General features: G+C 40.0%; 1 protein-coding gene across 3 annotated transcripts in view; it reads right to left on the bottom strand.

Moving 5' to 3' along the window:
- LOC110955489 (SPRY domain-containing SOCS box protein 4) overlaps positions 1-13,710 on the bottom strand; it is a 52,109-nt gene that overhangs the window by 20,104 nt on the left and 18,295 nt on the right. The window contains exon 3 of one of the 3 annotated variants that reach the window (XM_051958077.1): positions 9,663-9,945. The exons of 1 other annotated variant lie outside the window; for it this stretch is intronic. The gene's annotated coding sequence lies outside the window, so the exon portion shown is untranslated. The remainder of the gene's footprint in view (positions 1-9,662; positions 9,946-13,710) is intronic. One more of the 3 variants, XM_022200504.2, reaches the window with a different exon arrangement.

The following is a 13,710-nucleotide window of genomic DNA, read 5'->3' as shown; positions in this document are numbered from 1 at the left end:
GGAGGATGACATAATTTGAGGCTACTTCATCTTGATAACCTTGTGCAGCCATACATAGAGCTCAACAAGTCTGCACAACAAGAGACAATGTTACCTGCCTATAAAGCAAAACTGCCAGATAGATGCTTCGTTATGTCAGAGATTAGGGATGTAATGGTACACTCAATCAACGATTCGCTGTGTGCACAAACTGCAGGGTTACAGTTCATTTTATGTACAGCAGGGATAATGAAAAAAGTGCACTGAAACATCTGTGTAAAAATGCTGAAAAATGACAGAATTCAACAGTTTCTAATTGGCCATAATTCTTACTGTCACTATTAAGGCACTGAAATGCCAGCATTCTGTCAGAAAGACAAAAATCTATCCTAAGACACCCACTGGTATAGCATCAAGTATAAAATATGGATAAAAATAACAAAATATGTGTGATATAGGTTTAGAAGTCAGGATTGTAATTTCACAACTAAACTTCACAACAAAATGAGGCCTTTCTCTCTTTTAACCAACACTGGAAACAGAACTATATTGGCCACATAAACTTTATTAAAATAGTCAGTGGGAAAACAACTATTTGACAAGGAATTTTGTGCTGAAGTTGAGAGTAGGCTTCACATTGTAGCTGGTCCACTGACCTGTACGGCATGAACAGAGAAGCTGCATACTGCTGGTGAACAATCTCACAAAATTAAAGAAAATGACACATCGTCTACCCCACTGGCATTCTGTAGCTGATAACTTATGCACTGCTAAAAGGTTATGAAAACCACAATCTAGAAGCTTCACAAGTGAGAGTACATGAATATCAAGACTACTGTGGCAGCTACTACTTGGATCTAAGGGCGTACTGAACCCAGGAAGTCTCTTATCAAGCGTAATGTACAATTACACCCCTATTAGGGACAGATTTACATTTCACACATTGAGCGCTCCCCACTTACAAAGCCATCAGCCACATTTTCCTAACTGACAAAAGGCAGACCTAAATTAGTTTGGCCTCTGATCATGATGCATGGCAGCTAAGCCTTTTTCACAGGTTATGGTTTTGCATTTCTTGTTTCCGTTTAAATGCCACAAAGCAAATACACAGCGAATTGTCGAGAGGTGAGAGTGGAAGCAAGAAAAAAATGTGTCAGACCACAACATGATGAATGGGCAACAGCTCTGACAACAACACACAAGACCGAATGCTCTCAACATGAAGCACTTACTGGCAGACAGTCATTTGCAGAACACTATCTCATGACTACAGCCCATGAAGACAGACAAGCTCTCCATTTCCATTTTAATTAATTTATACCTCCAAAGATGACGCATGGAGTCATTTGAGGACAGATGAGGGGTCTCGTTATCATACAGCATAATGCATTCACAGAAAGAGATTGTAGTCACAGAGGCTATCGATCATTTAGTTGACATTTATGAATCTCTAGCATACACGCAAAATAAAAGCCCCGAGTGCTCATGCACACACAGATTTCGCTGGAATATACTCAGGCATTCACAGTTGGTGTGGAAATACTGGAGAAACGTGATTTGTGAGGATCAGGAGAAGCAGAGGAGAAAAGTGTGATGAGAAAAAAATAGCTTTAGATTTAATTATGTTCTAGATAGCATTCCAGATTCACAGAGACCAATTAGTCTCTAACACATAGAATGACATAAACAGACGTCCCCAATTCAACCACAGCAGCCAAGTCTGGAATGCACACTCAGTTCTAAATTTGTAACCAGTCAATATTCCACTTTATGTAGAGTCCAAGTCTATTATTACACTATTACGTGTGGGTTTTAAAGCATGGCGCTGTGAAGAGGACATGTTTCAAGTCCCCTGTTGCTCACTTAGTTTGATAATGCAACAACATTTGACTAGAAATTAAAAGGCAATTAAAGGAAAATGTATTTGCAGCTCTTGTCTGCTATGCACAGCCAATAAAATGTTACAAAACTGCTAAACAAAAAATATCAAAATCTACATTGTGATAGATTCTGGCCACATCAACAATGCAGGAATCCATCCAGAGGGCTTTCTGGACAGAGAGGAAAGAGGTCCCATCAGCCTCTCTATAAAAACGGCATCCACACTGAGCTGCTGACATCAGAGCGGCACTTCCAGCTGGTGAATATGAAACTTCAAATTAACTTTACCCCCAGTGCTTGAATGGCAGCACTGCCTGTGCCTCCTGTGTAGAAAGCTGTTCCTCTTTCTCTTTCACACACACACAACTGATTAAGCTCTTTATCAATAACACATGCAGTAAAAAACACAAACATGGTAGCAGATAAACTAAGGCTGTCTTCACTCTGACATTGTGACATACTAGTTAGTAACTGGAAGATGAATTAACAGATCATTCCAACACTGTCATCTGCTACCATAAGGCCAACAACTCCTGACAGTACAGGAGGTATAGTTTCACATTTTCGAAATGCAGCCTATATCCCTAAGTATATTATTGTTTAAATACAGGCAGCCCTCAGCTAATCAACAGGAAACTTTAATTCCACAGCTGTGAAAGGGATACAGATAACAAACAGCAGTTTAAAAAAAAAAGGAAACGCTGTTGATTTTTTTTAATCTAAGAAATGTAAGAAAATAGTCAAAGATTTCAGTTACAATTTTCTAAAGCCAAAAGTGTAGGAGTGGGTAATCATATCATCTTTTGGGGTAGAATCACAAGCTCAATCCCAATTTTCCCCACATGATTACTTGCGCATATGTCTGCTTGAGTACAAAGCATGTCAATTTACCTCAAGGCGAATTTCACAAATCTCTGCATCCTGTTTCTCTCCGATTCGATTTCTGAATGTTCTTACTGGATTTGAGGAGTTGCATCAGCACTGCTAAACTTTCGCCCATTAGAACTAGCTGGATAATCAATATCGACAGCTACAGAGCGCACAGAATCACCAAGTAATGTGCAGCTTCTGCACTCAAAGGGATTTTAACATGAATCCAGATGCTACAGACTCATGGTAGTGGTAGTTTCAGAAGTTTAAAACTCAGATGTGGAACATGAGAGTTACCATAAAGTGCCAAACTCTGACAATGTACTGCAAGATGTTTTTTTAAGCTACTACTTCAAATGTGCAGCTCAGCTAACCCTATGCAGAACAACAATGACACCCCTAGCAGGAATACACTGGGAAAAAATGCCCCTTAAAAAAAAAAAAAAAAACTTATTTCAAGGAACTTTTACTTTGAAATAAGAACAAGTGGAAAATGGTTTGGTAAGATTCCTTGAAATAAGATATATTTAGAATATTGAGATCTTAAAATTAGCTGGGAAAACTTATTTTAAGTTATATTTTACCAGGATTGTCAAGGTGTCTTAAAATAAGCCAGGCATGCTAAAAAAAATTGCAGTTTTTAACTAAGTTTTTGCTTTCATGTAATCTCCAAATTTGAGATGCATTAAACTTTGAGTTTTCTTGTAAAATACAACTCAAAATAAGATGATTTTAAGATTGATTAGCTTAAGACATTTAAACAAGTCTAAAACAAGTCCCTCCATCTTGCTGAAATGCCACTTGTTAAGTGAATTAAACCAAGTGGGATGAAACATTTTGACTAAAAATAAGACAAATAGACTTGGTAAGACTTTGAGCTTTTGCAGTGTAATGTCATAAAACTCAACATATTGTAGGTGAAGCTACATTACTTACCAAATGTATTAATGCAGGAAGGAAAAGCAACTTAAACAATAAAATATAACCAGAAAATAGCTTAAATATGACAGAGAAACTTAAATTGCCTCAGACTTCTACATAGGCTGCAGTGGTGAAATGAATCAATTAAGGGATTAATAGAACGTCGATGAAGATTTGTGTAAACAGTAGTTCTCTATATTCACAGTCGGCACACTATCAGATAAGGATACCCAACAATGCTTCTTTCAGGCTGCTATTTTCTTAGTTTTTTTGGCTTCTGCCAAATAAGAACAAAGCAAGTTACACCTCCAAGATGCGTAGCGTGTCCTGGTCGTCCTAGTTGTGTCACAACCAATCACAACTTTGCCTAGTTCACATGCAGTAAGACCATTCGGACACTGCAGTTATTTATCCATGTAATGATGCGATCTGTACATATCCTCTAAAAAGCTGATCTAATGCCAAATTGGGATTGTTATAAGAAAACATAAGATCATCAGATCACCCTGCCCGACAAAAAGGGACTTCTCAAACATGTACCCAGCCTACCGTCCCAAATTTCAAAATATTCACTTTTCATTGATTTAAACCTAATTAAAACCAGAGGATATTCACATGGTAGAAGCTGAAAAAAGAAAGTGTTTGGTACTTTTTTGTGAAAAATGTCAAATGATTTCGTAACTGCCAGTTATTTTGTATCAATCAACAAAACAATCTAAGCGCTTCAGCTCTAAATTAAAGAAGCGTCTATACACCAGCAGCGACAACAACAAAAAAATGACCAAGAGTCATTAATTGTTGATGAGCACTCAGTGATATTTGGGGCATCAGGAGTCAAGGTCATGGTGTGGCAAAAAGAGCATATGACACTACTGTCACATATAAAATGCCAGAGTCATAAAATGGTAGTCTAATGTTAAAAGACTAAAGCAGTTTAAAACACAGTTTAACACACATTACCAAATATGAGCATGTGGAAATCTTTTCCAGAAAAAAACAGAATGTCACCAGCTCAAATATGACGATGTTTGAGCAGGAGAAGGAAAACGGCTTCTGCTTTTTAAAGTACATCACCTGGTGAATTAAAAAATACCAAAGCAGAAGCAATAAGTTTAACATTAACATGGCAGGAAGGATGAAAAGCAGCAAAACTAAGCAAAAAAAGGTCATGGTTGATGAAGAGTATCAGTGAAGAGATGAGAGCCAAGGACAAGTAAAGGAGGAACATGGAGGAGAGATGAGAGGACTTATGACAGAGGAGAGAAACACCAATAGGGCAAGCGAGTGATGGGTGATGGTGGGAAACCTGACGGGGAAAAAAGAAAGTCCAAGAACGAAGTGATAAGATGTGGCATCTAAGCCGACACCTCTTCAGATTAAGAGATCTGAATGTAGTGAAAGAACTTATCAAGTAGTAAATACAGCTGCTACAAACCAAGAACAATCTCTGCTTCGTCTCCCCCATGTTTGACTTCAGGTTCCATTTCCTCCATTTCTTTAAAAAGCAGATCTAGATATCAGCTCAGTTATTTTCCTCAGCTCTGAGATTGGTTGCAAGGAAGACCTGGCATCATTAAAGATGTGGCTGGACCAGAATCCATGGCACAAACTTGTTATCTCTCGCGAGGGAGGCAGTGACGTGAAGAAGGTGGTTGGTAGCATGACAGCTATTGTTAGCATATCAAACACAAGCAGCCAGTCTTAATGCAAGCAACCCCCACCCTAACTCACACCAGCAGATACATACACGTACATCTTAAAGGCACCCTAATGCAGACTACTAATGCAGGGACTGTGAAGCAGCACTAACTCAAACACACAACCAGTGTGCTATCTGCACTCTGGCATCAGAGAACCAACTGCTGGCAATGACTACATGGGTCTGAGCATTCACGTATGTGCACAAACAAATGATAACCTGAGATCTTAGTATCTGTTGCAGGAATGAATGAAATGGTGTGCTGCAGGCAGGCAATATGGATAAAAACTTGACTGCAAGTTTGGCCTTGTGCTGAGTGTGACCGCATTATCATTTGCACAGACTGACGATTACACTAAAATACACGATAATGACATAGATTTTTAATTATTTGTTATATTGATTCAGTGACAAAAGACTAGATAAGCCAAGGAAAAGACTGAAACAGAGGTTTAACTTGCTGTCTGCCAGTTGACAAGGATAACAAGGGTTTAGAGATATCTGTAAAGCAAACAGTGGTGTGAAATGATGACCAAAGCCAGCCACACTATAATCCAGAGCATAAGACAGTGGTTCAATCCTGACGTGAACATATTCACTGCATTCCAATGCAAGTTTCTCAGAGTTCTCCTTATTTTTTCCCCCCTTCTACAAGAAGAAAAGCTGACAACACCCATGCAAAGCAAAGCTAAACAGAAACAGCTCGAGTGTCAGTTGCAACTTTTTAAATTTCTATTTCTAATTCATATTTTGTGCACGTAACAAGATGGTTATGTCATTATGGATTCACAGTTTGGTGAAAGGGTTTGTTTTTCTGCAATGTTGAGTCTGCCTTTGAGTTACTACTAATTTAGACCATCAACCAGATTTAGAACTTGAGCAGAATGGACGTGGTAAACAGGCTGGAGCTTTTGAGTGCATTTTTTAACAGGAGGAGAGGTTCAATTCAGTTTTATTTATATAGTGTCAATTACAGGCCAAACTGTCTCAAGATGCTTTACAGAACCCATATGCCTGAACCCCCAGAGCAAGCCCTAGTGTGACAGTGGAAAAGACATTGCATTTTTCAGCCCTTGTCTGCTTTAGTTATTTTGGGGGTTTCAGATGGTTGAAAGCTTTGGGAATTCATGGGTCGTCCGTCAAGATCAGTGTTTTTTAATTACTTTTTATTAATTTAGATTGGCATTTAATTTTAGTCTACTAGTTAAACATGCAATATGCAACATTTTGTCCACAAATAAACCATTGATGTAGCAGCAAACAACTATCTGTATGTAAAGACAAAGGAGAGCAATGGCATTCCAGCAGCCTGAAGTCATACTCCTTCTGTATGTGCTGTGATCTGAGCTTCTCTGTTCTATGTTTGGGAAGCCAAATGCATGCATGCCAGTCCCTATATTTGAAACTGTGGGCTCTCCTGGCACTTATTAACAGGCTGACAGTGATCACCAACATCACATAAAAAGTGCAGACCAGCATTTAGCCAGTATCCCTCAAAATCAAAGAGGCATTTTATTTGTGTATCCAGTTTGCTCCGGCCGACAGGCTGTGGGAACAGACATACATGGACTGGGACAGACTCAAGTGGAGTGACAGAGAGAGGTAAAGATAACAATAATTGAGTTAACAACAGTGAAGAGAGAGGGAAGGTGTGGCCCGAAATGCCAATTCATTATGCTGATGCTCTGGTAATATCCAGTGGTTCTGAATGCTACACACAGGACCTTTAAGGTACTGCATTTATTCTCTTTTTCCATTTTACTGCGTTCCTTTTACAGACTTGAATAACAAAAAAAAGAGTTTGCAAAGTGAGATATAAATAAAGGTAGTTGTTATTTTGACAACTCCACAGAAGGCCAATTTACAGCTTGTGCTACCAAAGACAGACAAAACAGAAACTCAGGACCTGCTGCTTGATCCACATTTCCGACCCAGCCAAATAGTACCCCACTTGACGCAGAACCGACTGTTGAGCTAACACAATGCCACAGCGAGACATTTACCTCATTTTGCCAAATCAGCATTTCCTGTTGCCCTCTTTTGTTCCCTTCCTCCCCAGCCCAACATTCTTCACAATCTCCTCCTCTGTTGAGGATTTGTGGTGCATGAAAGTGACAGATCTGTGGCCACGGCTTGTTTACCGTTTGCTACATTTTCCAAACACGAGTGCAGGGCAGGTGAATGATGCAAGATGATGACGTCTGACTTTTTCCATATCAGTCAGAGTTAGATTACGTACCATCTCATCTCACACAGTGCGACATGCAGTGAAATTGGATGATTGCTTTTGATTGCAAAGAGCAGTTATCTTAGTACATCACGCCTGTGAGACGACATCAGGAAGAAAAGGCAAGGCGACAAGAGATTGTGTGAGGTCCTAATCAAACAGGCAGAGAGTGCTACAAGTGGACAAGTTACCGTATTATATAAGGCACACTTAAAAGCCTTTAATTTTCTCAAAAAGCGACGGTGCACCTTTTAACCCGGTGCGTCTTATGTGTGCACGAGTTCCAAATCTCACTGTCGGACCATTTCCTGCCAACATAGGGACGTAATACGTACACTACACATGCTGGCAGCAATAAACCTATTAGAGAATATTACATAAAGCTACGTACAGTACTGACTATTGTCCGAGCTTTCGCGAAAGCCGGCATCATTGCTGAACAGCCACCTGGCAACGAGACTGACTGACAATGACGAGAGTGAACCCGGCATGTTTGATGTCAAAATGCCCAGCTGTTCAATTCAGATACAGAAGATGAGGACTTTGATGGATTTGTGACAAAAGATTGATAAAAAAATAATGTGAGTGCATTTTTAGAATTTCCTCTGATTGAATCGTATTCCAACTGTTCCAGTGTTTTGATCATTTGGTTTCCTGACACTTAACAAGCATCAGTGAGCTACCACAAGCTTCTGAAAAACCGTAATTAACATTGTAAAGTACAGACTGATGATAATGTTTAGAAGAGAGTTTCATCTCATGGTTGAACTGCTTTGGAAACCCCTAAATGCCCATACCCCTCTGACACAGGAATTAGGGGGGTGTCTGTGGCCAATCTTTTCGTTTTTTTTTTTTCCAAAACCAATAATCCAACATTCTCACTTTGCCTTAAAATGAAGTGAGAAATAAGCAAGGCTCTAAGTTAGGTTATCTAATCAGCAGTTCTTTCAGAGCCAAAAACTTCAAATACAGAAGGAATTGTCAGATTTTGAACTATCCGGCTCCTTAAACTGATGAGATGTGAAGTGCAGGTCTCTACGGTGACATTTCTGTAACAATCACTTCGCACAGAATAAACATGATTTTTAATAAAAACAGCCCAATTCTATACGTGTCATTTAAAAAAATCTGTCAAACATAAACCACGTACACTAACTTAATTCTCTACAAAATTAAAAAGTCTGCACTTCTCAGCACAAACAAGAAGCTATTAGTGTCCCTGCTGCATTTCTTATTCAGCTGAACTGGGCTGAATGTATTGTAGCAACAAAATAAGACAGCAGTAGGCAAAAAATGTGGTGGGAGCAAAATCATCCAGAAACGGGTTGGGGTTTAATCAACACTGCAGCTCCATGCTACTTAAGAGGAGTGGATTTTCACTCAGCCTTTTGAGTACAGCTGCTCGGTACTGAGACTGTTTTAAACTTTGCTGGACACAAACATGCCGTATGGACCACGTCTTATCTAACATAACCTGATGCTTCAGCCTATTCGGCTCAGGTTAGGTACAGTGTAATTATGAGTCAGAACTAAACTGGTCTCATACGCCAGCAGTGTAAGACGATGCAGAAAATCCACTATCATGTGTCACTGTCCCGCCGTTCAGGGTCCAATGCAACACAAGGACAGGATGAACAAACACAGTCCTTGCTGTTTTACAGCCATAAACAAACATTTCTAGCCAACAATGAAACAAAACAGAAAAAGTGACTCGAGTTAAATATTATTCAAAGTTTTATCCATAGAAGTAGTTTAATTCACGAGTGATCTTAAAATAGAAACGAAAAACACGAACAGCTACATAACTTTTCAACACACAACTACAGGAATTAATGCCGTATTGAATTTCATTTGAGACATGCCACAAGTTTGACATTTTATTTCATTCAGAGACTTCCTCTGGGACAAGCAGACGCCCAAGAATGCTTTACCACACAGTCAAAAAGACTTCTGGAAACTGTCAGCATGAAATAAGCCCCGCAGCAGAGTTACTAAGAGAGACACGGGATACCCGAGAAAATATCACGGACACAACAAGAGGTCAAGAGACAAGAGTGGCCCGAGAGAAGAGAAGAGACATCTTACCATGAAAGCATTTCTACCAACAGTCAGGCGGCTCTCACACAGCAATGTGAAGGCGCAATCACAGCAGCCAAGCAGAAGAGTGGGAATACTTGCTCCTCAGTCTGTAGTCCAAAATGAGGTCAGTACACAGTCAACAGCCAGACGAGTGTGGGACAGGGCAGAGACAGACAAAAAGAGAGTGTGTGTTTGTGTATGTCGGTAAGTCGGTGAGTTCCTGCTTGTGACGCGAGGATGGGGAAAAACAGCTTGGCTCCAGTTCCCAGCTAAGGCAGGAAAACAGCTGCTGGAGGGAGGAGAGAAGGGAGAGAAAGATAGAGAGGTAGGAAGAAGGGGAGGGCTTAGCGTGGAGCACACTCAAAGTCTTTCCCAAGCAGTGCAAAACCACCCACTCTCTCACAGATGCACTGACTGTGCTCCTCTCGAAGAGGAGACTGTGGAAAGAAATGTGGGCGCACGCACACTTCTCCCATCTTTGCAGATTAACAGCTCATATTCACTTGGCTCTGCTCAACTGGACAATGGACACTAAGCCAGTCAAAGAGAAGTGTTGAAGAAAGTGCCAGACCCTAGATACGTGCTGTACTAAATCCATCAATTGCATCTCAGTCTAAAATCTAGCAAAGGAATCTGCTGACTGTCATAGCACTGCTTCAACAGTATCAGCAAGCTAACAGTTATTTCATTTAAGGGTTTTGCCTCACTTGTATTCGGATGATTAACAAGAAATGCAGTCAAATAAGGTAACGAAGATTCATTGCCTCTATTGTGTGCAGAGAAATCATGCTCACTCACCCCCTCAAGCTCCATTCTGAGACAGGAAAAACCCTGCTTCGTTTACCATCTGTCTTCACTGTAACTTCAAGGCAGAAGTCCATTCCAAAAGCAAGTTGCTTTCAGGGAGTTTATTTCTCATTTCTAACTCCAGAGTGCTTTGGCAGCTCCTGGACTCCCAACCAGCTGACAATATATGCATTAATTGTGACATCAAGCAGACTTCTTATTAAAGTTTAGACAGACTGAGGTCTAAATTTCCCATAAAGCCACATTCTACTTATTATCCCCTCGACATTGACCTTTTCTAATAACTTGTACAGATCTTCAGTTGTTTTTACTTACTATCAATTCACCATGTTTATTTTGGAGCTTGGGGTGTATGTAGCGCTTTCTATTAATCTTAAAGAGGACATTCGCATCTATGAATTTGCTTTAAACAATTCTGATTTATTTTACGTCACCGGAAAATGATTTTTTTTTTCCCCACCGTAAAATACAGAAAAATCAACAAGGAATGTAGGCTTACCACTGACGGGTAACGGTGGTTTTTGCCAGTTTATGCTGAGTGAGGTTAAACTTTCCTTTTAATAAAGTGGTCTCACTAAAACTAATAACCGGTATATGTATGATGCGTTCTGTTTTATTCTTTGCCATTGTGTGGGGCTTGTCACATTTTTTTGTGCCTCATAAAAGGCGTTTTCATTTAGGTTTCAAGAAGAATTCTATGTGGCATTCCAGTATGTAAGATGTATTTGTACTATAAGCTCAGTTATGACAAGGTACTCCACCCAGTCCTTTTTTCCTCTTCCTCTCTCCTTGGTTTTGACACCATCCCCCGCTCTCTACCTATGTATCCATGCTTCTCTCGCTCTCATCTTTCTCCCCTGGGAGACAAGAAAGGCCTCTTCTCACTTGTTACCCCCTCCCGCCTAAGCAAACGCACAACAGCATTCCTCTCTGCCTGCTTGCACTCTCCAGTCTTACCAGGGTTTATGCTGAGTTCTGCATACATTAACACACTGTGCAAGAAAAATCACACTGGAGCTTTCACTGTACAAAAAAAAAAAAAAGCCCACTCACTACATTCATAACAGATTCAACAACATCCACGCTGAAGGTTACCGCTGCTCACCGCAGGACTACCTAGTTTTGACGTGGCCTGGTGTATTGACAGTGCAGCAAGATGCTGAACGACCTCAAGCAGAGATCAGAAAGGTTGGTAAGAAATACACACAACAGACATCTGTGTTTTTGTGGGTCTGTATACTCATTTAGAGGCATATATGATTAGAAAAAGTGAAATGGACATTTCAGTTGTCTCATTAACTGCAACACCAAGAATCAAGAAAAGACAGACACGGGGAATGGTGAAAATATGCAAACGAAAAAGAAATAAGGTGGTGAACATCAGCCAAGTTAAAGTACTGTAAAACCAAGGTTGGAAAGAAAACAGAATAAAACTAACTGCATCATGATGGCACACATTAAAAACATTCTCCTTTCATCCATCACGAAGTAGATGGATGACTTTACAATGTGCAGATCAAAGAGTCTCGTCTGCCAAGGTAGTGAGTCAATAATAGGCCCATTTGTCAAAATGACTTCCTGTTCCTCAGACAAAGACACGCCCAACAGCAAAGGTTGAGTAGCAGTTTGCCGTCTCCATGTCTGCGTTTACCCAGGAGAAAAATCTGTTGGCAACCACGTGTTGGAAGCAGCAGCCAAAGTTAACTCTGTCTGAGAAAGCAGTTCTTTGTGTCCACACACACGCAATCACAATCTAAACAACACAGACATAAAAAGGTCAACCTGCTTCCATAGTTCATCCCCAGAGCACTGGAGAGTCATTTTATGGCTAAGATTCACCACAAGATAAGCAGAGCAGTTTTGACCTTTTTAACCTCAAAAGTTGAAAGAATTTTTTCTTCATTACCACAAAGAAATCATGCATACAAACTGTGCATAAGTCACTGCATAGCTATCTCTATCTCAATGTAAAGAGACAGGATACATTTAAAGTTTAGTATCTCAACACTGATTATTGGCTAGTGATTAGCCCTTTCATCAACACCACATCCGCACACAATCATTGTGTCTATATGGATGTTTTTAGACTACTTAGGTCTCCCCCCACAATATAACACCAAAATGAGCAGTAAACTCTGAATTCCTGATGAGCCCTTTACCTATGCGTTAGCCCTGTGATAGATTGGTAGTAAAATATTGGTGGTTTGTCTATCCCCGTCTTTAGTCCTGCATTCCCCAGTGGACCCTAAGTAGGAATGGGCAGACTGAGAGCATAAATGTTTTTGTGTTGTTCAAGATTGTATTTTGGACATTGTTCACGATTCATATGAATCATAATCTAGATCTATGTGTAGTCTACCAAGTCTCTGAGAACAGATTATTATTAATGTGACTATTATGCTCAGGTAGGAAGAGACATTCACTGCTCATTTCAGAGCATGAATGGAAAACAATTGGAGAATGAATTAAATAAAGACGATCAAAATTAGAGCTCAATTCAAATGTCGGGTTGATCATTCAACAGGCAAAACCAATCAGCTATTATTTCTACATAGAAAACCTACTGAACATCTGATAGTTCCTGCTTCACAAATATGACAAATTGTTGCTTTTCTTTCTGTACATCACAGAAAATTAAACATTTGGGGGTTATGAACTATTAATCAGACATAACATTACAACTCATGGGCTCTGGGAGAGTGTGGCAGACAATTTTACTGTATACGGATGATTTATGGACAATAGCCTTAACCTTCAGATCAAAAAATTACTGATTCTTTAATAACCAAAACAACCAGTTAATCTTTCAGTGTTATTCACCTGCTGACATCTGCAGTTGCAATTAAGGTATAGGGGGAAAACTTTTAGCCTGGTGAAGCTATAAAGGTTTTCTGTTTAAACATAGCTATGGAGTGAGGCTGAAAACCTGGCAGGATGAACCACTGGTTGCTTCAGCTATGACTTGCATCTTTGTCATGCTTTCATATAGCCTAGCTTAGCTAGACTTTGTATTCCCGTTATAAGGGATATACGGGAATATGGTCTAGCCCTCCTCCATTGACACATTTTGACAGGTTGTCAAGCTCCGAGCAGATCAGACCGAACCAATCAGAGCACCAGAGGCGGGAGTTAACGATGCGTCATCTTCAGGGCCGAGATTACCCATCTAACACCTGTGCACCTCCCGCATACAAACGAAATGGCGACCGCAACAGTGCGAGGTTTCTCTCGTGCGCTTTCCTCTGTT

This window comes from Acanthochromis polyacanthus, chromosome 13 (genome assembly GCF_021347895.1).
Source record: "Acanthochromis polyacanthus isolate Apoly-LR-REF ecotype Palm Island chromosome 13, KAUST_Apoly_ChrSc, whole genome shotgun sequence".
Lineage (NCBI taxonomy): Eukaryota > Metazoa > Chordata > Actinopteri > Pomacentridae > Acanthochromis > Acanthochromis polyacanthus.
The sequence above is the reverse complement of the archived record's forward strand: the minus strand, read 5'-3'. Positions and strand labels throughout refer to the sequence as shown.